The 25,714-nt window shown below is 41.2% G+C and overlaps 1 long non-coding RNA gene across 1 annotated transcript in view; it reads right to left on the bottom strand.

The window, feature by feature from the left end:
* Nucleotides 1-6,020: 6,020 nt before the first annotated feature.
* Nucleotides 6,021-25,714, bottom strand: part of LOC110017202 (uncharacterized) — a 77,872-nt gene continuing 58,178 nt past the window's right edge. The window contains exon 3 of the long non-coding RNA XR_002292521.2: nt 6,021-8,847. This is a non-coding gene — a long non-coding RNA (uncharacterized LOC110017202). The remainder of the gene's footprint in view (nt 8,848-25,714) is intronic.

Raw genomic sequence — 25,714 nt, 5'->3', positions numbered from 1 at the left:
AAGCCATATTTCATGTTTATCTGAAGCCCCTGTTGCCAAAATCCCCTCCACACAGGCGTGGCCATTGGTGCTAAGCTGAGTAGCTTGATGACCCCTTTCTGCAAGCTGTGACTTGCGTAAGTGTAGAAGGGGGCACAAACTACACCGACTGACAGCCTATAACTGTGAAAATTGTTGAATTCCCTTGCACAGCAAATAAGGTGAAATGCCAGAAAGAAAGTGACTATTGGCACGCAATTCTTGGCCACATGGACTCAGAGGAAGGGTTAAGTTTAGGATTATGGGTTAGGGTTAAGGCGTTCACTGGGGCGGGGTAGATCAGGGATCTTGATTAATGCGAATGCGCTCCTTAGCTGTTTTGACATCACAATGGCTCATTAATTTCAAAACAAGTATATTTGAAACAGATTGACTGACAGCAATGTAAAAGGAGAATAATCAGAAATGCAAAAATGAAATGATTTTTATGACATTTTTTCTCTTTCATAAGAAAAATGCCATAAGTACATGTCAAAAACTCCTCTTCACTGATCATCCTTACGATTGCTGTAAGTAGAATTTCAGCTTTGAGTGCTCAATAGAACGAGTTTAATATAACAAGGGAATCAAAGAAAATGGACGAAGGACAGAAACCGAATTTAGCTCAAATTCTGCTTGAATTCAGCTGCAGATCAGCAATGTTGGAATTTTCAAATTAAAAAGTAATGTTGGGTTTTTATCTGTGGCCAATGAAAGCAATCCAGGCTGACAAACAGTCTGGGGAAGCGCCGAAGATGACGTGAAAAACGACAGAAGAGATCAAGACGTCTCTCACTTGTATTTATGTCCGGGCGTTGGGCAGAGCGAAAAGCTTTCAAGGGGAAAGGGTTATGAGGTATTAGAAAGTCTACCTTGAAGTCAAACGGGTCTGTGGTCCCCCCCCTCCCATAAATAGAGTACATGTGATCAATATTAGGGCAATCCTGAGCTGCTGCTCCTCTCGGCTTGGAATGTGCTCCTGTTCTTTAAGCCATGAGCCGGATCAGAGCTGCATTCAGCGTTACTGTTTTCATTTCTACCGCCAGGATCTCTCTCCTCGTGGAGAAAATTCGCTGCCCAAAGCTCTTGTGTCCACAATACAACACCTGGAAAAAGAAAGTCTTCATTAATCTCTGCAGTCTCGGAGAAGCTGCGGTCGGAGGCTTTCCAAACCACATGTGAGGCGGCACGGCGGCTGCTTTTGTTTGAGAATATCTCCGGGTTACTTTCAGGTCATTTTGGCTGAGTGCTCTCTTAATTGAATCTCAAAGCATATTGTTTAGTGTGCCACTGTTAAAGAGCTCTAAAAATATCCCTGTGGATGCACTGACCTAATCTGTTTGGGAGTTGAGGAGGGAGGTAATCCTCTGTGCTCTTTGTCCCTATGACTAACCGCTGATGAATGAATCATTAAGAAACGAGCCCATGCTGGATCACTGTCAGTGTGCCTCTCATCCCATTACAACATACGTTTATTCTTTCAGATTTCATCATAAACACTCTACATGTGACAATTTAAAGCACCTTGGAATGATCCTTTAAAAACCTTTCCCCCAGTCTGTGGGGGATTTTACTCTGCTCTCATTCTAGAGGAGCCCATGAAAACAGACGTCCCTGATGAACTTTATCAAAAAACAGAAGGTAGTTTAACAAAAAAAAACATTATTTTGTCACAATATTTCATAAAACAGGCTGATGTGTAAAGATTTCTACTTAAGAAAATCACACCGCAGAAGATCGAACAACAAAAGACAGAAGGTGGTTCTTTACCCTGAAAAGCCCATCAAGGAATTGATAGAAATTCCTTTTTTTTTGATTGGGATGGAATTGAGATGCTTTTAAAACCCTTTGATGAGATTCACAAATAAGAAAATTGCATTATTGATTTTTTTAATGAGCTATAGAAAGTATCAATGAGATGTGTTAAGTTTTTGCTACAACAATGATAGCTTAAGATGCAGATTTTGAAGATTTTGACACAAGTGTTCCGGTTATGGCTCCTTATTTACCCACCGTCTCAAAATTGATCCTCACATTTTTAACATGGCATAACTGGATTATAACATATTCATTATCAACACATTTTGCTTCCTTACAGTACAGGAAATAATCATTTAAACAACGAATAACAACAGATACCAAAAAATGTCACCAAACTCTGCATGCGTGTGTGGTTTTCAAAATGGTTCAAATGAGCTCAAATCTCTTCCTGCGGTGCTTCCATCATGGTGGTCAGAGAAACACACAAGAACCCACTCATATTTGATCTTATTTACATCAGTCCTGGTGGGTGGGAATCTGCTTGGAGGCAGAATTAACAGGAAAACCACAAGGGTGTGGCAGATGTCAATCACGATTGCTAAAGGAAAAAAGCGAAATTTATCTTTGCATGGAGATAAAGAAATCCATACGCGTGTTCATGAGACACAAACAAAAAAGTTGAAGCAGCAGCACATCACCAAGGTCATTTGGTGCTCAGTGGAGGATGGAGACAAAGCAGGGGCTTGTAAAGGTAACAGGAGGCGCAGAAGGTAGCAACTATTGCTGCTTGGTTGCATAAAAAACCCACTCTGATCATCTTTGATCTATTTTCAAAGCGTTCCCAGTGGTCTTTTAATTATGATTATGCCGTTTTTACCCCAAATTTAAAAAACCTGTTGTTTTCTAGGACATAGTTTCTGCAGATCAGCAGTAGTAGGCGGGACTGTTGGTGGAGGGCAAGGCCACCCCCACTTTCCATCTCATATCTTTTTACACGCTCTCCCGCTAGCCTACAGTCCTTCACACCCCCAAGCTAATATTAGCGGTGCAACAAAAGTTGGCAAAAATGTCGGAGCTATGCAGCCGTACAGTTCTGTTCCAGATTTCAGCTCAGTCGGGAAAAGCAAAGACGCACATGGATCTATTTGTCTGAATCAGAATGGAGCGGAGCAGGGAGCTTGTGACCCGCCCAGCGAATTTTCGACATCAAAAAATACATTTTTTCATCTGGTTCTGATTCACAATGATTTGCATAAAGACAAACTCAGATATGTAATTTTAATCTTAATTTTTTTTTATCCATTATCGGAAAAATGCCACAAGAACATGTTAAAAACACAAAAAAACACAATTTTCGTTGGAGTGGGTCTTTCAGGTTTGGCTAGATTGTTCTTCAGCTTTTAGAAAGACTGCCACCAGAGGTTGTCACCCTCTTCACTATTTGTCAGTGATGGAGCACAGCAGCAGAGATGTACACACACACAGATCCACCACCGTAAAAGCTAACACGAGCTTCTTCTTCATTGGTGGAAGAGACGGTGACTCAGAGCTGCTCGTCAGCCATCTCTGCAGAACAACAGCAGAGGCCTTTGTTTGGATTAGCCGTGGAGCAATTTTAACTGTACATTCCAGGTAGGTGAACAACACTTGGCTCCAACAGGCGAATATTTCAAAGCTTACCCAGAAAAGGGGAAAAAAAAAAATCAACAATCAGTGTCTAGTTGGAGAACTTGGCACAAGGAGACCCTTTCCTGCAACAAACTAGGATTTATTTATTTGTCTGAGCTCACAGAGTCATGATATAGATTTCAATAAGCTTCACTGTAGTGTAACTAAATATGAAACCCATTACAAACTTGGGTCGGAACTACAAACACAGCGGCTGGGGGTATTTCTAATTTGTTTCATGCTCTGCCTTCTGCTTTTTCATCACATCACAAAGTGGTTTGGTAAATAATAAATCTGTTTACTGCCCACGAACACTGAGGTAATATTTGCCCTCAAAAACGCTCCATCCATCAACCGCTTCTCGTCTGGGCCTCGCTTGGATGATGAATAACCACGGGAGTAATTTCATGGCTGAATTAGGAGCTAAAAAACAACAGCAGGAGAAATGCATCGGCACACCTGCTGCCTGAAACCACAGAGAGGGAAGGCTGCTTTGTTTTGGTGCTGATGCTTCAGGCAGATAGCGGCAGGTCTGCGGAATCACTTTTGATAATTACGACAAAAAGACAAACATTCAGAACTCTCCAAACATGTCTGCAGTTCTATCTGATCTGTAGGTTTACTCAAAGCAACCTTTTGCTGCACTAAAAGTTCAAACTCTAACCACAGGAGTCGGGGTGAAGCTCTTACACAATCCATGATTATCTTATTCATTTCCTCTGATGAAAACAACTCATTTGGGCTGGTGCAGAGCTGATGTTGAGCTGCATGAAATGAGACGTTTGCTCCGTTCTCGTCTGTCGGCACCACAGACTAATCTTCTCCAGCGTCCAGCCTCCTTCAAATGACTGTGGATGTTAGTGAGCTTCAGGTGCTGCATGAGCAGGAGCAGAGCAGTCGGGGGAAGGTTCTGGTTCTGTGGGTGTTGAAGCTCCTCCAGCTGCCAAACTGCTCTCATTTGATCGAGCAAACCTGTAACTCTAACCTGCAGAAGGACCTCTTATGGTTTTAGAATTTCCTCTCAAGGTGCAGCAGATGCTTTCTTCCCACTTCCTGACCTTCAGCCGTACTCAGAACTGCCCAGAACTACGGGCTGTCTACGGGTGAAAAATGGGCAAACCTGTATGGGACACACAGGTGACGTAGCAAGATCGTAGGCCACTTGGTGAGCAGGTAGAGCAAAACTGCTCATGCACGTTTTTCTACTAGCATGCTGCGAGCGACAGGTTGTAGCACTAACACTTACACAACATGCAAAGATAGAGTAAGGGCGAAGTAGGAGAGACGCAGGCCTGTCGTATGCAGTTGTGCGCAGCTGTCCCCCTCACTAACAAGTAGAGTGTGGCGTAAAGACGCCGTATGATAACAGCATCACCCGTACATCATAAGTGCGTGCAACGTACATCAGCTTTGTGAATACTTTACAATACTTTTGCCACATGACAATGATACATTCCATTTTGATGACATCCCATATGATGGGACTGCTACCCGCTTAATGCTTTGTAGGGCGTGCACAGAGGGCATATCATGCACATTCAAGAACTCACTGAACTAGCTTTCTTGAACACACTTTTAGCTCTATGACCGCCACACTGGACTGTACAGATCATTAACAGAACAGGTGACACATAACGATCCTCAATCACAACATGAATAAGGGTGAATCTTTACATCCATTTCCTAAGGGTCAATTATTTAGCTAGGATTAAATTATAACAAAGTTTTTTTGGGTTTACAGTCTAAAATTTATACAACTTAAGAGTTTGATGCATTTTCTTCACTACATCTCAAATGTATCCCCCCCCCCCCCCCCCCACAAGAATTAAAATAAAACAAATACCTCAACACTTATTTTCTTCTGCGAAGGACAACCAAATAATAAATGTGTGATTCCCTCTTTTCTTATTATATCCATGATAGCTTTATTAAAAATAAATTATGCAAAATTCTCAGATGGATGATATTAACTTGAATAAAACAGCTCCAGAGTTCCAAATGCCCCTCATCTCCCAGCAACCCCGGCGCACAGTTTCTGAGTGCTGCACACCTGACTTTCATTTGCAATCAATCACAGCACACTAAAGCACTGCACTGGGCCTCACTCAGTGCAAAGTATTGTTTGTGCCACTCTGCCTTGTTCACTGAGCGTCATAGCTGGACCTGATCTTCTGATTACCTGACCCTGTTTCGTATCTGACCTCGTTTCCTTGCCGCCTGCGCTGAATCTCGCCTAGATCCTGACTATTCCTGTTGTTTCTCTGATGCTCCGATGTTCGTGGTTGACTCGGTCTACTGACCCTGATTTAGCTTTGTGGACTTTTAGCTGATCCAATAAACCTGCTGCGTTTGGAGCCAGCAGTCTGGACAGTTGGGGCAATCGTCATCCAATCATGTCCCATAGTGGCTACCTTTTCTGGTTTCTCATTGTGTTCTGTTTTTTAATATTTCATTTTGATTTTCATTTTGATTTCTGGAAGTTATTTTTTTTTTGTCATCAGAATCGTTGTTATTTTTTCTTTTTTTCCCCTGACATTTTGTTTTTTTCTAAATATATATAAATATTTAAAATATTTGTTTTCCTTTTTTTTTATTTTGTTGTCATCGTCAAAATGTTTTTTGAGTTGAGTGATTTGTTGATGTGATTTGGACTTCAGGGCCACCGTAGATTCTGGTTGTATATGTCTTGTTCGTTTTTGCCTATTTTTGCAATAAATTGTTAGGACAAACAACAAATCCACAAAAAAAGATCCATTATCCATTTTTGTTGTTAGTTTTGTGAGAATGTATTTCAAAAATTGATTAGGTCCTTCAAACAGCACTTAATTGTTTTGATGAACTTCTCGGAGCGCCGAACCTCCAGCGAAAACCATCAGAAACGTTTTTCTGGTTTGCTTGGATCCTCCTGCGCAGGAGCTTCTCTGTGCTCATGCTGACCCGACAGGATCAAACCAACGGCAGAATCATGGAAGACTCTTGTTCATCTTCTCCTCCATGACATCACGGAAAACTTTGTGGGGATTAAAGGGGGTCCGAGGAAGACTGTTGCTCTATTTTGAAAGTTGGCAGGGATTCATCGGACCATAAATACCATTCTGAAGCTCTGGATTCCTCACGTTTCCACCTTCAGTGCTGTGAAGCGCAAATTAAGCCGGCTTGATTTGGTGTGAAGCTAAAGAGCAGACATATTTCTGAAGATATTCAATCAAATGTTCCAAAAACTTGGTGTTTTCTGGCAAAGAAGCTTTTCAGGCTATGAAGTTGGAATTACATTCAACCCATCTGGTTGCTAATAAAGTGAATTCTAAACAAATAGGTTTGAAAATAAATTTGAGTTTGAATAGTTTTAAATTATCTTTGTTTTTTGGGAATGTTGTTGCTGTTGCTGTTCACCTCTCGACTTGTCCCGTTAGGGGTCGCCAGAACGAATCAGCTTTCACTGATGCGCACAGGTGCTTTGGCAGAGAGTTTTAAGCTGGAATGCCTTTCCTGAAACAACCCTGTCTTTTTAACCCTTGTGCTATCCTAGGCACTTCAACATTGGGAGTTGGGTCATCTAGACCCACTAGACAGTGCGCTGAACCTTTTTTCTTCAATGATTTGTGATCTTCACTGGTTCCCATGGATTACATGAAATCTTTCCACGTTTATCCACCTTTGTCATGGTAGGAATAACACGTCAATGTAAGGGTGGGGTCATCTAAGATAGCACAAGGGTTAAGGGGACTGTCATGCACAATGAGGTATCAAAGTGGGTTTCTGACTTTTAGTGGGACTCCAGGGTGGTGAAGGGTTGGAGTCAGTTCTTCAGAAGTGTTGTCAACTTCCACGGCCACCATCTCCAGAGCGAACGACAGTTTTGTGTCTGTGCAAGTATTGAATAGTTTTAAAAAAGTATATCTGGAATCCTTAAATGAGCTCTGCTCTGTATGTGTCAGTACCTCTGCAGCCTCAAAGGACACCAAGAACAGGCTCATCTGACAATCTAGAAATAAAACAGCAATTCTAATGTAAACGAAACGGCAACTGCTTCATTTTAGTGAGAGTCAAGGCTCACTCATCAACCAGACGGACACCGGCATGTCTGCCAGGGGACCGGCAAGGCTTTCTCAGAGCAGCTGAAATTTTAATATTAAAATACTAAAACAGAACAAAAAAAAAAGCAAATTTGTTCCTTTCTAAAAGGACGGGGATGCTGGAGCCTATCCCAGCCACTAATGGGAGAAGGCAGGGTACACCCTGGATGACTCGCCAGTCCATCTTAGCAAAAGAGCTGGTTTAGGTCCCAAAAGCCTCATCAAAAAAGAAAGAAAGGTGAGTGGTTCAGTACAATAATTTAAAATGTTTGTTTCTAAAGCTGATAAAAAAACAGATTAGTTTTTGTTGTAGTTTTAAATCAAATATTATCCTAATTTAATTGAGTATGATCATATAGAAAACATTTTGTATTTGAAAAACTCTTTTTAATATGAACTTTGAAATGTTTTTGTAAAAGCAACACTGATTGTTTTCAGTTTGTGGTTCAGTTTAGTTAAAATAACTGCAAAAGTGTAAGAATTGAGAAAAAAGAGTTTGCAAAATGTGCAGCTGTGCGCAAATGTATAGAAATCTAAAGCTGTGGGAGGGGCCGAGTCACCAGCAATGAAACGCTTCCATTAATATTAAGGAGGAAGGCACAGATATGGTGGCCCAAGTGATAAACTCAAATACTGGTTGGGCATGCATCAAGAGTGGAAATTTAACACATTTAGGAAGTTTCTATATTTGTAACACATGCCAACCCTGCAGCAAGTGTGGTCTTCTGTAAAAAGTAGTGTGTGTGTGAGCGCTTTGAAGTGCCACCTGTCTTTGAGACTCTTCAGTTCCAGCGGGTGAAAGTCTCTATGTAGATGAAATGTGCCGCAGGATTCTGAATCTCTGAAATCACCTTTTCCGATTCTTCGCATCATTTAAACAACTTTCTTCTACAGAATTCAGATTTGTCGATTCTGAGCAGCTGATGCAGTGCAGGGTTCAACACTTAGCTACAATTCCAGCCTCCAACCGCATGTTTGAAGAGCCAAGTGTGTGTAAAGAGAATCAGCAGGAGAGCTGAAGCTGGCCTACATCACACTCAGCTGGAGAGCTACTGTCGGCCTGAAGGACATGTCTGCCTGGACCCCCGGTGGAAAAAACACAAACAGGAATCTAAGGCCTTGCCTTGTGTTGACCGACTCCCCGCTCCATTGGTGGACCTCTCCATCTTCTGTCCAGCTTTCCTCTGAGCCTGTGTGGGCCTCTGCAGGAGCAGGGGGTGCCGTCTCTCCCGCAGACCGTTGTTGTGCATCTCTGAGGCTTTTACGGCATTCATTGTTCCCACTTCACTCCCTGCTGGATGACATCTCTTCAAGGGTCACCTCCCTGCGGAACGGAGAAAAACAGACACCATGAAGGCATGTGCAGTTTGCATGTCACAGTCAAAACTTCTGAGTGCTACCTTTAAAGAGCCCGAGTTAACAGAGTTTAAACAAGCATGAAACACATTTGCGAGTTTCCATTTGAGTGGAGAAAGGCCTCGTTGGTGCCAGGAGCTGGACTGCAGCCATGCTTTAGTCTAGCTCAAAGCAGAGGAAGCACAATAGATTTAACAGAAAAAAGAAAAAAGTTAACCTTATATTTCACAGCTACTTAAACTATGCCACCTAAGGCAGATTCAACATCACTCTAAATGAACTACGAAGGTACCAAGATGGACCACAAAGAGCACAAGAACAACAACCTCATGCTAACATGCTAAGCATGTAAACACATAATCCTAGTTGACACAAAACACAGGACAGCATCAAAAAGGTTAAAAAATAAAAAAGGTGTATTGTAAATCCAGTAAATCCACTGACTGCTGAGCATTTTTTCACAAAACTTACTCTATAACATCTCATCCACTGACTACAGAACATGAATGTCCTGCATGGAAAGCAGGGATAGCTCTGGTGGAAAGTATTTCCTCACTCTGCTGAGGAAATTCTCTGACAGGTACGGCAGGTTCCTGAAACCCCCTCCTGAAGGAGAGGATGGTTAATGGTATGTGTGTGAAGGATCAAGGCGATGCTGCGACTGCGTTTTCTCTGGGAGTGGAGTTTCCATAATGCTCTGTGCAGTTTTCTCCACCTGCTTTGGATTCTTACAGAGGAGGTCCTCCACCAGACTCAGAATAGGTTAAATGTTCTCAGCTGCACAATTCACCTGTATTTGTGAAAGTAGATTGTGCTTTCACAGATATAGCAGGGGTTGAAGAACCTTCTTAAGTTTGCTGAAGGTGTTGGTGGTCCATGACAGGTCCTCATAAACTTGAAGCTGGAGAAACTTCTTCATAGCAGTCCAACCAAAGGTTATGGGGTTTTGTATTTTCCTTTTCTCGTGGATGAAGTCCCTAATGAGCTGCTTCGTGTTGCTGGTGTCATTGAATACTAAGTTAATTATGCAACTCCTTACTAGATACACTTGATGTGATTTTATATATTTAAAAAATGCAATTACTAAAAGTAAAAATTTTAATTTTGGGAATAAATATTCCAATGCTGACCAATTTAGGTTCAGAGAAATTCCTGCATACGTCTACTTTAATCTTTATGGTGATAATTGAACCCTAAATTCAGGAAACCCTGTATTCCCTGTAAAGATGTGTCTGGGACAGCAAGCTGACACACAAACAGAACTGAGGCTAAACACATGGACATCCAGTTTGTTGCAAGTCTATAATTCCTCCAACTGAAGCACAAAAAGTCGAAAACTAAATCTAAAAACACTCACACAAACCAAAAACAAATTTCATTGGTTATTGGAGATTCTAAATTGTGCAAAGGTATGAATGTAAGTGTATATTTGGCTGTGTGTCCCTGTGTTTGACTGGGGAACCATCAAGAGAGGTTGAGATAGGCTCCAGCAACCTAGTGACCCATCCATTTAGCTATCTATTTTCTGAATCTGCTTTAGGGCCACAGCATTACTGGAGCCTATACCAGTTAGTGTTGGGCAAAGGTGAGGTACAGCCTGGACAAGTCACTAGTCTTGGTGCAAAGTTTAGATGTTTAGAAGGAAACTCTAAAAAACAGAATTTTCATTGATTGTTTATTGTGACACAACTTTTTTTTTTAACCTTTACACATGATATATATCGGTATATGTACAATTGTTTTTTTTTTTTTGTCTCTTAGCTTTCTCTCTGGAGCCCACAGACTCTTCTTTAAGGTCCCGGTAAAACAGTGCCAACTGAAAATGTATAAAAATATGTCTTTATGCACTTGAATTTTAATGAGGAACAATACCTGGACTACAGCTGATAGAAGATAAGCTAACATTGGAGTACCAAGTCCAACTATTTCTAAGTTTATATCACAAAACAAAACTGATTGCAATGGAAAATTAATGCACCCTCCACATAAGTGCTGCCATTAGCAGAGAAGCAGTATGACCCAGGCAGTAGAATACAGTAGAACTCTGCTTTAATGATGTGCAATTTGCATTCTATGAAGACGTCTGAGCACCACAGCATGAAACCCACATGGAAATAAAATGCTATAAAGGAACTGTGCAGTTCATCATGCCCATAAGCTTTAGCCAAAGGGATGTTTTATTCTTCCGTCTCCATCCAAGAACCAAAAATACAACTTGACTGCCAAAATCTGATAAATACATGATAAATGATATCATGAAGAGGCAAATCGAGTGATAGATGAAAGTACTGGCAAGAAATAGTCAACAAACTGCTGCCTCTATATGAAAAAAAGGTTAACTGTTATTCATAGCTGGTAGTGATAGTAATGCAATCTGACTCCAGGAAGTGTGTTTATGAAGTCTGTGGTTGCGTTGTTCTAAACTGGCAGAAACGTGTGCACAACTTTTTCTCTAGATATCAAAAACACACTTGGATTGTAGGATTGGTAATGTAGCATCCTACCCCCCACCCCCTTCCTTGAGGGAAGGGCCATTAGTCAATAACATATACATGAGTTGCTTCTCTGACACCTCTTTCAAACCGTCTGTCTTCTCTGTCAATAATTTGGTCATTCTTCAGTACACTGGACTGCATAAAGCCAAAGTCACATCCCACCAAATGAGGGCTGATCTGTACGTGTGCTGTGGGATTTTGGGTTGTCAGGGCCCATGAAGGGTTATATACAGATGTGGCCAATTCTCTTTGCCTTCAGGGAATCCAGTTCTTTATGGAGAAGGTGAGAACAGAGAAATTTAAAATGTTTAATAGTGTTTTTGAATGTAACTCCAATTTGGAAAGTCCTTCATTCTTTCCAAGACATCTGTTAAAGGTACGACCCCTGGAGTCATGGGACCAACTCTAAGCATTGGCACTACTACTGACCAAATGGAAACTAAGCACCACTTACTGCATGCTTTAGTAAAACAGATGTCAAAGATGGGAAAACTGAAGAATCTGACAGCAAAGGATCTGAAACTAAATAAGGTCTTCAAAACTTCCTGGTATTCATCCTTCAATCATTTCCTGTTACTTTTCCTGTACTGTTTCAGAAATGTCTATGAGCCCAACAGTATCTTGTCTTTGAAAATATTCTGACTTCATTTGCAGTTAATTGTTTGTTTGTTGTTCACCTAAACTTGAGCGATAATGAAGCATGTGTTTTGATCACTGACTGTATTTCAGAACTGCACTAAAGGACTCCTCCCCCCTCTTGTTCCGAACAGGAAGTACCTGCTGCTCCAAAAAAGCCAAACTCACATAGACTTCTCCTGAGGATTAAACAGCTGCTCAGTAATTGTATTTGTCAGAATAACAATTCTTGCTCAGCTACTTTTTTTAACGCTTTCTTGCTCATCACTTTTTTTTAATGATATTTTTTCTTTATTGCAAGTTATACATGTTATAAACAGATTAACCAGATGCATCAATAAAAGTATGTGGTCTCCCATCGAATGTTAAAAATGTTTCCATGATACATTTTTTCATTATGCTTTTGAGGGGTAGAGATGTGACTTTTCAACAAGCTCACTCCTGTTTGGTAAAAACTGTTGCCATAAAAACAATGGTTCAGACCAACATGGATCAATCACAGCTTACTGACGATTTCTGGTTCCAACATGGCGACTTCCGTATTGCAAAAAATGGCGACTGAATTGACAATATTTCATTGAAACTGGACGTAAGCCATTTTCTGTAACTCACTGCAGTTCTCATATACAGCCAGTGATTTTATAAATGGAAAGGATTTGTCTACAGCTTTGAAATTTCTTAAGTCAAGCTTTTGGAACATTTGCTTGTGGAATCTGCCGTTCTTTTGCCTTGTGGGGGTATATCACCGTGGTCATGCAGAACCCTGAGTTCCTTTCTCCAGAAATATCTTTCATGTTCAGAGCATAGTTTTTCTTGTAAAATGATTCTGAAACTCTAACGAAGGTCCAGTGATGTAAAATAGATGAGTGTTAGCTCAAACCTGAGCGAGATCAGCCTCACCACCATCTGGCATGGTCTGTTTCCATAACTGTGGGTGTGGATGAGTCTCTTTTCAGCAGACAAATCCTGAGTTAAACCTCCACAGTCCCTGTAAAGGTGAAAGGTTCATGGAGCGTTTATTTGGCATGACCTCACGTAAAAGCTCAAACGAAGATGCCCCTCTGCTCTTCCTGAATTAGAATCAAGCTTTCTGGAAAACCGTGCTGAGGACACTGCATCTCCTCAGTCTGTATCTTGACACAGAGATAACAGGCAGCAGGGCTGAGCAAAGAGAAAAGGATTGAAAACCACGCTGACATAAACATCTGGCCAGGCAAACAATAACAGACCTGTGCATTTACCACTGAAATAAGACAACAGGGGCAGGAAATCATGGTCTGTTAAAAGGCCAGAGCAACTAGAGACTCCCCCTCCTAGAACCAGGAGGAACCTCTTTAATGAAGCCTTAACTGATGGGCCCGCTCCGAAAGCCCACCCAGAGACACACCGACAATTTATGCCACTGTGACAGCAGCGTTGAGAACAGGCAGAGGAAAACAAAGAACGTCCTAAACGACACCTGGGTTCAAGTTTCTGTTTCATCTCAACTCACATGATGATAGGATATCGCGGAATCTGTTTTATATGACTCAAGATTGTCCGGAAAATAAAGCACCTCCACTTTGAAGGCTGGATGGAAAATATGCAGATTAAAAAAAGGAAAGCAAAGCTTTCAGAGGGTCAGGTTATTGTCTGATGCTATCCTATGAATGGTGGCCTGTATCACTGTATCAACACAGCAAGAGCCAGGACACGTGGCATTAAAAGCTGCATCCAGATGAGCTGATAGCACATCCCAATGAACAACTGTCCTCCTAGTGATTCCCCCTGATGGGGTTAAATGCTTGCTGCATTATCTGCTCCTCTCCATAATGACTCATAGATTGAAGGCCAGTCACTCTTCTGGTCAGCTTTATGACCTTCCTGCACAGTGGGGAGTAGAACTTCATTATATAGCAGTCTCCAAGTAATTGACCACAGGTCTTGGGTGGGTCACACCAACACACAGAGTGTTTGACTCAGGATTTGTCTATTCAACATTTAGAACTTTTTTTGAATGAAAAGTGTTTTACCTTAGTCACAACTGCCCTTACAGGTGGATGTGAGATGACTGGGTGAAAAACAGGTAAACCCGTATAGGGCTCTCAAGGTTGGAGACCCATCGGTGAGCTTGTAGAGGGAAAATGTTCATGTACATTTTATCTACAGGCATGGTGCAGGTGTTGGGTTGTAGTGAACACTTATACAACCTCGGTCAGTAAGTAGCCAGTACTCGCACATTACAAATGGCTAGAGTGCAGTGTAAGGACACCAAATGACAGCATCAGCTGTATGTAGTAAGTGTGTGCTTTTTCCACTAGCCCTTGGAATACTTCACGATAAAGGGGAAATGGGAAAAAAAAAAAGAAAAAAAAAAAGAAAAAAGGAATACTTCACGATACAATTAGCACATGCAGGAACATCATACATTCCATTTCAACATTCCCCTTGAGGTGGCCATACGAACCTTAAAGGAGCTGCAAGACACACCTGCGCTCTCCTTAACTTCCTGATTACCAGAGAAAAACAAAATCGTCCACTCAAAATTCTATTAAAACAAACAACAAAAACCACGATTCCCAGAGCCCCACACCTTCAAATTTAGTTTCATTAAAAAGCTCAAAATCTTCTCCGAACAGATTTAAATCAGTAGTCTCTGGCATGTGGGAAAGATTCTACAGAAGACACATTTGCATAGCTGGTAGTCAGGAGGAAACCCTCCACAGCCCCTGCACAAACCTCCACAGTCGCATTACAACCCTGTGAAACTCCCTAGGTCCTTGTGCAATCCTCCATGGGCCCAGACAACCCTGTACAACCCCTTATGGGCCCGGACAACCCTGCACAACCCTCCATGGGCCCGGACAACCCTGTACAACCCTCAATGGGCCCGGACAACCCTGTACAACCCCTTATGGGCCCGGACAACCCTGCACAACCCTTCATGGGCCCGGACAACCCTGTACAATCCTCCATGGGCCCAGACAACCCTGTACAACCCCTTATGGGCCCGGACAACCCTGCACAACCCTCCATGGGCCCGGACAACCCTGCACAACCCTCAATGGGCCCGGACAACCCTGTACAAACCTCCACTGGACCAGACAAACCTGTACACGACAACCTCCGGACAACCCAAAAATCTACATCACCCAAATGGATCCACCCACCCCAAGGGTGTACCATGTGACTAAGACTTTAAACATTTGAGTTTCACTGCTTTTTTAGGTGAAATATTGTGACATACTGACTCCGTGGGACCAAAGGCAAACTTGACAGCAACTAGAGGACTTTAATAATAATATGATTAAAACACAGCGAGGCAGAAAAACAAAACAAAAACTGAGGAAAACTGAACAATAATCGAATGCCCCCCGCCCCAATAAATAAATAAACAAAAATATGAAAAACAGTTGAAAGTATATGTAGGGTTGATCAGCTGGAGTTTGGGGCCGCTGTGGCATAGAGGTCAACCCGTCATCAGATGGTTTGGCAGCATGTTAAAAAGTCCTCAGGCAACACATGAAACCCCTCATAGCTCCTGTTGATTCGGCTAGCACAATAATCCTTTAAGTATCTTCTTAAACATTGTATTAAATATACTTTAAAATATATCTGAATCACTTTTCATTTTATATTCTATTTAGGCATGAACCAGAGACATAAAAGAGCTTCTTTCTGATTTTTGTACATATTTGGTCAGACTTCAACATCATCAAACAGGAAGGAAACTTTTCTAGCAACAACAACAATATTCTCCACGGAGGCTTAAATCTCAGTGCCAACTGTTCTGATGCCCCTTGTGACAAAAGTTAAAAGGAAAAGAATTCCAACCATTTTTTTCTGTGATTCAAAGATGGAGTTATTAAAAAAAAACTTTCCCTGTTGACTCATCAATGACAGTCTGGCTGGAATTTAAAGTACAAGTTGTACGTAACAGATAAAATTAGTGGTACTTCAAGCAAAACGTATCAGACTGAACCGAATTCCTTGGAATGAGTGGAGCCTTAAGATTATAATTATATTGATCATTTTCATCAAACCAGTTCCTCAAATTATAGATTTTTCAAGCATTTTTTTCAGACGGCTGTGATCTGCTGCTAACTCCTGCCCCATGAAAGGTCTGTTTTGCTAATAATTACAGAGTGAACTGAGACAAGCATTTCTGAAAACATAAACACAGAGTTTGATTCTTTTATTCATCTGGCAGTTTCATAGCTGGGGAAAATACTTTCACATCACTGACCTGCAAAGCTCGGCCACTGTTTACAAGTAGTCTTCTTCCTATTATAGAATCCTTGTGTGTTGACGGTGCCATTACACAGTTCATGAGCCACTTCGCTGCATTTGTTTTATTTAACTTGGATGAAAACCAGAGATTGCCCTGTTTTGCTGTGAATTACAACTCTGCTTTCTGGGATTCACAGTGTTTCCCTCCATCAGATCTCTCCATCAGGCCCGATATCTGATCAGCTTTTGTAAAGCCGCTGGTCACATCTGGTCGGTTTCACTCATGTTGTCTCGCGGCACTCACACTTTCCAGGCTTTGCAGGCGACCACCAGCCAGGCAGAGGCCGAGCCAAGCGCTCAAGCTCCTTCACGGACGAGCAATATTTATGTTGGAGGTGGTTCAACATTTCCAAGGGATTCCTGTGAATTTATGTTGCAATCAACAAATTGGTAGAAATTCTCAAGCTCATTACCGTCATTATTTTAAATAGACATCTGCTTAATATTTCAATTGAGTTTATTTATAAAGCACCACTTCACATCTGAGGTCATCTCAAGACGCTACAAATGTAGAAAAAACCTTAAAGCAAAGCAAAAATACAATTATTTTTGATTGTTATATTCCAATTCACTCCCATTTATTAGATGGTTATAGTTTAATATAAGTATGAAAATTTTCTTTTTGTTGCTTTATTTGTGGTGCTGCAGAAACCCTAAATGTCTGTTACTGAGTCTCCACTGGCTGTTTGAAAGGCCTGTAATGACTCTGATTTTTGACCCCAGACCTAAGACAGGACTTACAGTACGTTCACTACTAATGACAGCCATTATCAGGTTTCCGAAAGCTTTATGATGATCTAAATAAAGATGGCTTAAGGCCTTAGTCCCATTTACTTGTACGGGTGCTGTTGGATTTGGGTTGTCCGGGCCTGTGAGGGTTGTAGAAAGGAGCGGTTTCCAGCGGTGATTGCCTTGAGGGTGGGGTTGGTCTCCCTCAAGGGGCCCTGGATTGTGCCTGGGGTTGGGGTGGGGGGACACTGAGTACTCCGGGCTGGTGCTGGGGTGCTTCTCTGGGACTGGGAGAACTCTCCAGGTGTGGGGACCTGTGCCAAGTCCCCTTTCACATTTGGAGGGCTATTCCTCTTTCTGGAGCTTGCACTCTACATGTCCTCCAAGCCCTGCTCTGAGTGGTCCATGTGATTGCCTGACAGACAATTTTCCTCTATCTGCAGGTGTTGGGGGGGCCCTGGCTGCTCCTTTGGCCTCCGATAACTTGTTGTTTTATGTTTTATACTTCTTTTATCATCCCCCAACATCCTAAATCCCCCCTTATTTTCCCTTTTTCATCCAGTTTCTTTTGTCCCTATATCCCCCTCTCACACTATCTTCTTCTCTCTTTCTCTTTTCTGTCCGGTCCAACAAAAAGAAAAGGGTAAACAAACATAATCAATATAAATAAAATCTAGCCTCACATACAAAAACTGTCTGACAGGACAAGCTAGAGAAAAAAAATTAAACATCCATATTACACACCTGCATCTCATCTATTTCACCCTTGCATGAGTGTTCACTCCAACCTGTCACTCACAACATGCCCATATAAAAAATTGTGAAAGAGCATTTTTGCTCAACAGACTCACCAAGCGGTTAAAACCTTTGTGGATGCCCCATGCATGCCACACACTTCTACCTATTTTTTACATGCAGGTAGCCTGTATCCACCTGTAAAGGCAGTTCAGGGAAAAGCAGGGTAACATGGAAAACTCACACAACGGGACCAGGGTTGGAGTAATTGGCTTGAACTTGTTTTGGAAGACCAGAACTGGGGTGTTGAGCTCCAGCCTCGACATTGCAGCTTCTTTTTGGTGATATGCATCTGATTAAGGTGATCTGAAGATGGTAGAAAAAGACTGACTGAAAAAAAGGAAGACATCTGCCCTTAAAACTCAGGAAGAACAAGAACAAGCCAATTACGAGAAGGTTGACTAAGAGCGATGTTTAAGGGCATGTGTGAGCGCTAGCCCATAATGTTTACACTGGACAAGCAGGAAGGGGCTTCTTCTTCTTCTTCTAATAGCGCATGTCCGCAACCTACAATTGGAAGAGGCTTGGTGCGAAATGTCAAACCAGTTCAAATTTCATGAATCTTGCTTCAGGCTTTTTCCTTCACAGGTCTAGTCCGATATATGAAAGACTTGGTGTCATAAAATTCCTTTCAGACACAAACCGCAAACACAATTTTCTTCTTTGTGTTAAAAAAGTTTAGGTAGAACCAGACTCAGTAAGAGTGATCATCTGTTGTGACCTTATGGAGTCAGAGAGGAAAAGGAACGACACAAAAACAAAAAGCACATTAGTTCATTGCGTTCTTTGGTGCTGTAAGACGCAGCTGCTGATGCACACGTTTGCTTTGTCACAACATCCACAGAGTCCACAGATTACTTTCATCTCAGGGGCTTTTCGGCAACACTGAGCTCTTCTTTGCGCCTTCATCAGGCCAATCGCCAATCTTCTGGAACTTCAGCATCCAATCCAGCATGGTGTATTCTCGTGTCTCCTGCTGGTTTAATCCACCAGCATGATAATACTTAGCAGAGTGGAATGTGAGGCTGCATCTGGGATGGATGACATACCGCCCACAAGTCCAGAAGAATGCTTTCATCCTCCTGCGATTGCAGTAGTGAGGAGCGAAGGTCTCAGCCTGGAAGATCTAGTTCGGTCTGGTCCGCCTCTCACACCTCAGGTGGCGTTTTCCAAGTCCGTTTGACAGTAAACAGAGTCCAGAATAACGAGGAAGACTTGGATACATGTTCATGCCACTTTGGCTCTGACAGGCTGGAGGTAAAGCCGTTCTTAACAGGTTTGGGAAGTGCCAAAGCTCTGATAAAAATGTTTACTTCATTGTCCAAAGTGACTATGGCGACTGGACAGAATGTCATGAGTGTAACAGCGTCAGGTGCCACGGACTGTGTAAATATGCTGGTTTATGAGAAAATTCCCCTGTGACTTCAGCAAAACTCTGCCGGTGACCCCCCTTCTCTAATGGAAAATACAGCGGAGCTGTTTGCTCTTCGGGGGGGTTGGGGGATACGTGGCGGTGCAGTCAGCTGACATGTGACAGACAAGACAACACTGTAAAAGACTGCAGGCCCCCCCCGTCCCCCGTCCCTGAGCCCAGCCCTTTCTCAGCTTGTAAACACAGCCCGGCTTTTGAAGAAGCATCCAGAATAAAAAAGACTTTGGTCTTTTTTCGTCCTGCATTTACGAGATCTGTGTCATTGCTCTGCACAAACGGAGAAGTTCAAGTACATGACGGCAAAAGAAAAACGTGTCCATCTACAAAGCACAAAGAACTAAAGGATGAAAAAAACACGATAAAGCCAGATTATAAACTCTCCTCCAGCCTCACCTCATTCTGGGATTTATTACAGTAAACTGGATTATTTAGCAAATTAATTTAAAACTGTGTTAAACAATCCCAGCATTTTTTTGTTACTTTAACCTATTTTATGACCACAGTGGTTTAGTCTAGAAGAGGCCTAAAAGCAGCGGGTGACAGCTGACGAATACACAGAGCGGCTGTAACGTATGGCAGCAAGAGCGTTAAAGAAAGGTCAGAGGTCAGATGCTTCAAATATACAAGAACAGGCTGCAACAACTGGCTGGTTGAACATCTTGAAAGAGCGGCCGAATATCATCTCTTTCGTTAAACGAGTCAGAACAGGAATTTCCATGTTCCACTGTTCAACAGGATGAACATACATTTGGAAACAGCAATGAGAATAAAACACCTCAGTAAATATTTACAGCAGGTTTTAGACCTTCAACTTATTTAAAATAGCACAAAAGGGGTTTGTGATGCTTAAACGTGTTTCTAAATTCCTTCAACGTGACCCAGAGCATCTTCCAGTGTCGAAAGACTTTGTTGTGTGACTCACATCTGCACTGCTACAGTTCATGCAAATGTCCAGAGAACAGGACTGAACCACCTGTGACATTTTGCAGGGGTGCACTCAATTCCCACACCCAGCTGAAGCCTCAGTCATGTATGGGGCACCTGGGAGGTCTACAAACATCAAGCTTGTAGACCGTTCAGTGAACCCATAAAGCAAAAATGTACAGGCAAGACACTCTTTGTGTGGGCGACAGTTTGTAAACACTTATATAACACGCAAGGGTGAGTAAGGATGAAGTAGGTGAAACACAGGCGTGTCATTTTTAATTTCAGTAGTTTGTGTTATGCGGGTGTTCTATGGCGTAACCTGCACATATCCTGTGCGTGTGGCGTTGCGGTCATGAAAGCAGTGCACCATTTCATGAAACATTTCATTCATAAAAACATTGTCCAGTATCATCACTTCCTTGCGTTTTTCTGCCTCTCACTTATGTTGGTCAGGTTAGGGTTAACTAACTGTGGTTGTTTATAAATCAGTAATTCCTCCTGAGAACCATGTGAAAAGCAAAATCTGTCTTCCATTTTTTTTTAACTTTCTCAGCAGGAAGACAAATTTCCCCTTTTCGCATCCAAACGCCACTGAAAAAAACAGATTCTTGCAGATTTTAAGGCAACTTGCCCTTTCTAAAAATTCATCTTTGTAATCAACCCTTTGTGTTATTATTAAAAACACGAACACAAAAACTACTCTCTATGTTTGGTGCTGTTTAAGTAACTAAAGATCTCTGGTGACAGCACTAATTGCGTAGATCAGTCTGTCTCGTGAGGCAACAACAAACATTGAAAGTGACTTACAGCCCGGAGACATAATGTTCTGGTGAAATGTCAAACAGGTACTGCCTTTTTCCTCTGATACAAAGCTAGACATTCAGTTTTTTCCCCTGATAATCCTTAAAAATCCAATTCTGAACAACCCAAAAAATTGGAAATGATGTAAACATTCAAAAAAATATTGATTCGTAAGATGGTACACACAGGAAAAAGCCACACCAACAGATCAATTAATTAAAAATACAAAACAAATAATAAAAAAACAGCAACTTTACATTTCAGAAACCAAAACTTAAAAAAAAAAAATGTTGTAAAGCAGAAGTACTTCCTAGAAATCAAAAGGAATTGTTCAAAAAGAAAGAAAATAAAAAAACAGAAAAGGTAGGTATCACGGGACATCGGTGGTTGCATGATGACAAAGAAGAGGGTAAACAGACGATTTCCCCAAACCGTGGCAAAGAGTTGATTGCAAAATCCCCAAACTTTTGCAGTCTCTGTGGTTTAAAAGCTTAAAGAAATATATTTATGATGCCAGACAACTTCCAGTTGAAAAGGTAAACATTTGTCATCATTCAATCTGTGACATCCCATAATACGTTTTCCGATTTATTTTCATTTTTTATTTTGATTTTTGGAAATTACTTGGTTTCCAAAATGTTCTTTTTTTTCTTCTGTTTTTTGATTGTTGTTGTGATCTATTTAGCGTTGAGTGTTCAGTGATGTGATTTGCCCTTCAGGGCCACCACAGAAATCCCTAATGAACTGTCTGCAGCACTGAATGAAATCATCATACTCGAATCGACATACCTGGGCTCCAAATTCTGGGCTTTTCCATACGTAGACTGGTCCTTGTGGTATTACTCCAGCTCAAATCTTTATTTCAGTAAAAAGTAATTTGTTAGCAAATTAGTAGAAAATGTATTTAATGCATTAAGTGTTCTTTGAGAAAAACTAAAATCATAATTTGATCAATTATTTCTTGTTTTTTTGGTTGAAATTTGATCATTTTTAGATTTAAAAAAATCTGACTTGTTTCTGTTTTCTAAGGTTTTTGAAAAAAACGTCAACATTTAATGAAATCTTTAAGTTGTTAATGAGGATGTCTTTCTGACATTCTCCTTTGACATGTAGGAGGAGTCTGAAAAGATGAAGTATCAAAGCCAGAACAGGCCAACAATGAAAGTTTTGGATTGTTTAAAAAATATTCTGAAACAACATCTGCCACATTGCTGTGTAACCAGTACTCGCATTATGTTTGTTAACAAATTCATTTTCACAATTTCACAATTGGTATTGTGAATATAAAACATAGCACTGGATAGTTTAAACAGCTTCTGTTGACCAAAGTCCTTCTTATGAAACAAAACAAGAGTTTGGATATTATAGAAAAAATGAAGAGGAATTTTTACCATTGAATGGATAGAGTTAACATTTAAACACTGGAGGTGTCACCAGCGACACATAAACAACACACTCTGGTGATCAATGTGAATCTAAAAAGATTCTGATGCGTTGAAAAGCTTTTTTTTTTTACGGTAGTTGAAAGAATGTAAACACCGGAACTAAAGATCCCATGTAAAAGGATTAATTCCAACATTTTGAGGTTGATAACGTCTATTTCAATCCAAATAGTTCCACATGAATCAAAGGCCACAGTTAAATCTTGCGTTGGTTAGCTCTGCAGAGTTTATTTTTTGTGTTGGTAGGTTCTGAACATCATCCAAAATGTTCTCCAAGCCTCTGTCAAATCTCTGCATTAACAGTGAGAATGTGGTGATTTGTATCAGAGGGTAAGTGAGGAGTCGGCAGTCAGCCCAACATGTTTTTGCTCTTGTCAATGCAGCTGCGCTTTTAGCATTCCCTTCGTTTAAACAGTTTAGTTTCGCCGCCTCTGTCCACATCTGTCACAGCGGGAATCGAGCCACAAGCGTTTCATCAACACTTTTCCCGGTGAAAACGGCTGAAGATGTCCCATGCTCACACAGTCAACACAGCTTTACTGGAGCGGCCTGCTGAGTGGCAGCAGGGCCTCGGACTCCTGTCTCATCTGGTCGCACATTACAAGAGACACTAAGATATTCCCCAGAGGACGACCTCTTAAAACTTCACAGTTCACCAGATGGATCCAGATTGTTATGGAAAGCACGTTCTTTGTAAATCTATCATCTTCCAACTCCATCTGCCATCAAGAGGAACTTCAAAGGCGGCGACACGTGGTTGATGGAAAGCTGTTCCTTAAACATGAAGGTCTTTAAGAAGGTGCTGATGAAAAAAGACCCATCAGCCGGCGCCAATACTGCTTGACTTGTACAGATACAAACATTGAAAAGGCTTGTGTTCTGGTGAAATGATGTGCACGCTTTGCAAAGCTGGATTAAACTCATCCTTTTTGTCTCAAGCTAAAAATTAGCAGAAAGTTATGAATCAAAGAGAAATGCAGGGAGGAGAGTGACCATGACCTCATCTGAACTGGACCAACACCGGTCCAACTCAAAGGAACACTGAGCACCAATTTAACAGTTTTTTTCTCAAAAATAAACCCATAAAAATGGAAGATTTTGAATCTGGATGCTATTTATCAAGGTAATAAATGGAGTCATCAAACTGAAACCGGAACTTGTCTCCATAAAATACAAGGGCCAAAAATTCTGGTGGTCTGGAGACTGGACAGTTTGATAAATGAAAGTTTTCTTTGTGCCAAGGACTCAGACATCAGCTGTGTGTCAGTGCATCACAAATACACACGTCATTGCAGCTGACACGGAAATGTACAGCATTCATTCTGTTCTTGAGGAGCTCTTTGAACTGAGACAGGTTGGGATGGCTTCAAAAACGGTAACAGTAACATTATTGTAAATTTCCGTGAATGCACTCAGCACAGCCTTGCACCATCACAAACACCTGTATGCATGGAGCTTTGATATATTTAACTAGTACATGTGTAAGTTAGTATGTATTTTGTAGTACATGTTAGAAGTGTGGGTCTGCATGGACATGTGTATGAGAAGGGCAGTCCAGTTATTATGGTAAATGGCGTTTACTTATGTAGTGCTGTATAGTACTTGAAGGCCAAAAGTTCCCAAGTGGTGAATAAAGAACAGAGGAAAGCCGTTGTGGTGAATGTGGCAGTGCCAAGCGATGGGAACATCAGGAAGAAGGAACATGAGAAACTGGAGAAATACCAGGGACTCAGAGAAGAACTGGAGAAAGCATGGAAAGTGAAGGTGACAGTGGTGCCTGTGGTAATTGGAGCACTCGGGGCAGTAATAATAATAATACTAATAATGGATTGGATTTAACTGCGCTTTTCCATTGTGTCCATTACTCATTCACTCCTCATTCACACTTGGTGAGTAACCTCCAAGCAAGCTGGAGGAGTGGTTACAACAGATCCCTGGATTGACCTCAGACCTTTATATTTATTACAAGTGCAACAAAACTTTCCACTTACAGCAATTCCCAGAACATATACAGTACAGACCAAAAGTTTGGACACACCTTCTCATTCAAAGAGTTTTCTTTATTTTCATGACTATGAAAATTGTAGATTCACACTGAAGGCATCAAAACTATGAATTAACACATGTGGAATTATGTACGTAACAAAAAAGTGTGAAACAACTGAAAATATGTCATATTCTAGGTTCTTCATACTAGCCACCTTTTGATTTGATTACTGCTTTGCACAGTCTTGGCATTCTCTTGAAGAGGTAGTCACCTGTCACCTGAAATGATTTTCACTTCACAGGTGTGCCCTGTCAGGTTTAATAAGTGTGATTATTTGCCTTATAAATGGGGTTGGGACCATCAGTTGTGTTGTGCAGAACTCAGGTGGATACACAGCTGATAATCCTACTGAATAGAATTTGTATTATGGCAAGAAAAAAGCAGCTATGTCTAGAAAAACGAGTGGCCATCATTACTTTAAGAAATAAAGGTCAGTCAGTCTGAAAAAACTTTGAAAATGTCCTCAAGTGCAGTCACAAAAACCATCAAGCACTACAAAGAAACTGGCTCACATGCGGACTGCCCAGGAAAGGAAGACCAAGAGTCACCTCTGCTGCGAAGGATAAGTTCATCCGAGTCACCAGCCTCAGAAATGGCAGGTTAAAAGCAGCTTAGATTAGAGAGGAGGTCAATGGAACACAGAGTTCTAGCAGCAGATGCATCTCTACAACAACTGTTAAAAGGAGACTCTGTGCATCAGGCCTTCATGGTAGAATATCTGCTAGGAAACCACTGCTAAAGAAAGGCAACAAGCAGAAGAGACTTGTTTGGGCTAAAGAACACAAGGACTGGACATTAGACCAGTGGAAATCTGTGCTTTGGTCTGATGAGTCCAAAATTGGAGATTTTTATTTTTTATATATTTAATTTATTTTTTTTAACTTGTCGTGTCCAACAGCTAAGCAAACAGATGAGAGCTGAAAGCCTTTTGTGTTGAACATATTTACTTTTACAACAGGGGTTATGAATCTTATGATACACCAGATGTATATTTAAATAAACCCCTTTTGTAATTTCAGCCAAACTTTATTCATGTTAATTATATTTTTGAATATATTTTTGTTGGACCGGACGGAAACAGAAAAGGAGGAAAGAAGAGAGAGGGATGACAGATGGGGGGGGGGATAGAAGGGTGATTGTGAAGGTAAGATCATGAAGCGTCAGAAAGCAACAAGTTTCTGGACCTTTGTTTTTTCTTTGTTTTTTCTTTTCTTTTCTTTTAACTTGTTCTGTCCAACAACTGAGCAAACAGATTAGAGCTG

Source organism: Oryzias latipes, chromosome 19 (genome assembly GCF_053564925.1).
Source record: "Oryzias latipes strain Hd-rR chromosome 19, Olatipes_Hd-rR_3.1".
NCBI classification, from domain to species: domain Eukaryota; kingdom Metazoa; phylum Chordata; class Actinopteri; order Beloniformes; family Adrianichthyidae; genus Oryzias; species Oryzias latipes.
The sequence above is the reverse complement of the archived record's forward strand: the minus strand, read 5'-3'. Positions and strand labels throughout refer to the sequence as shown.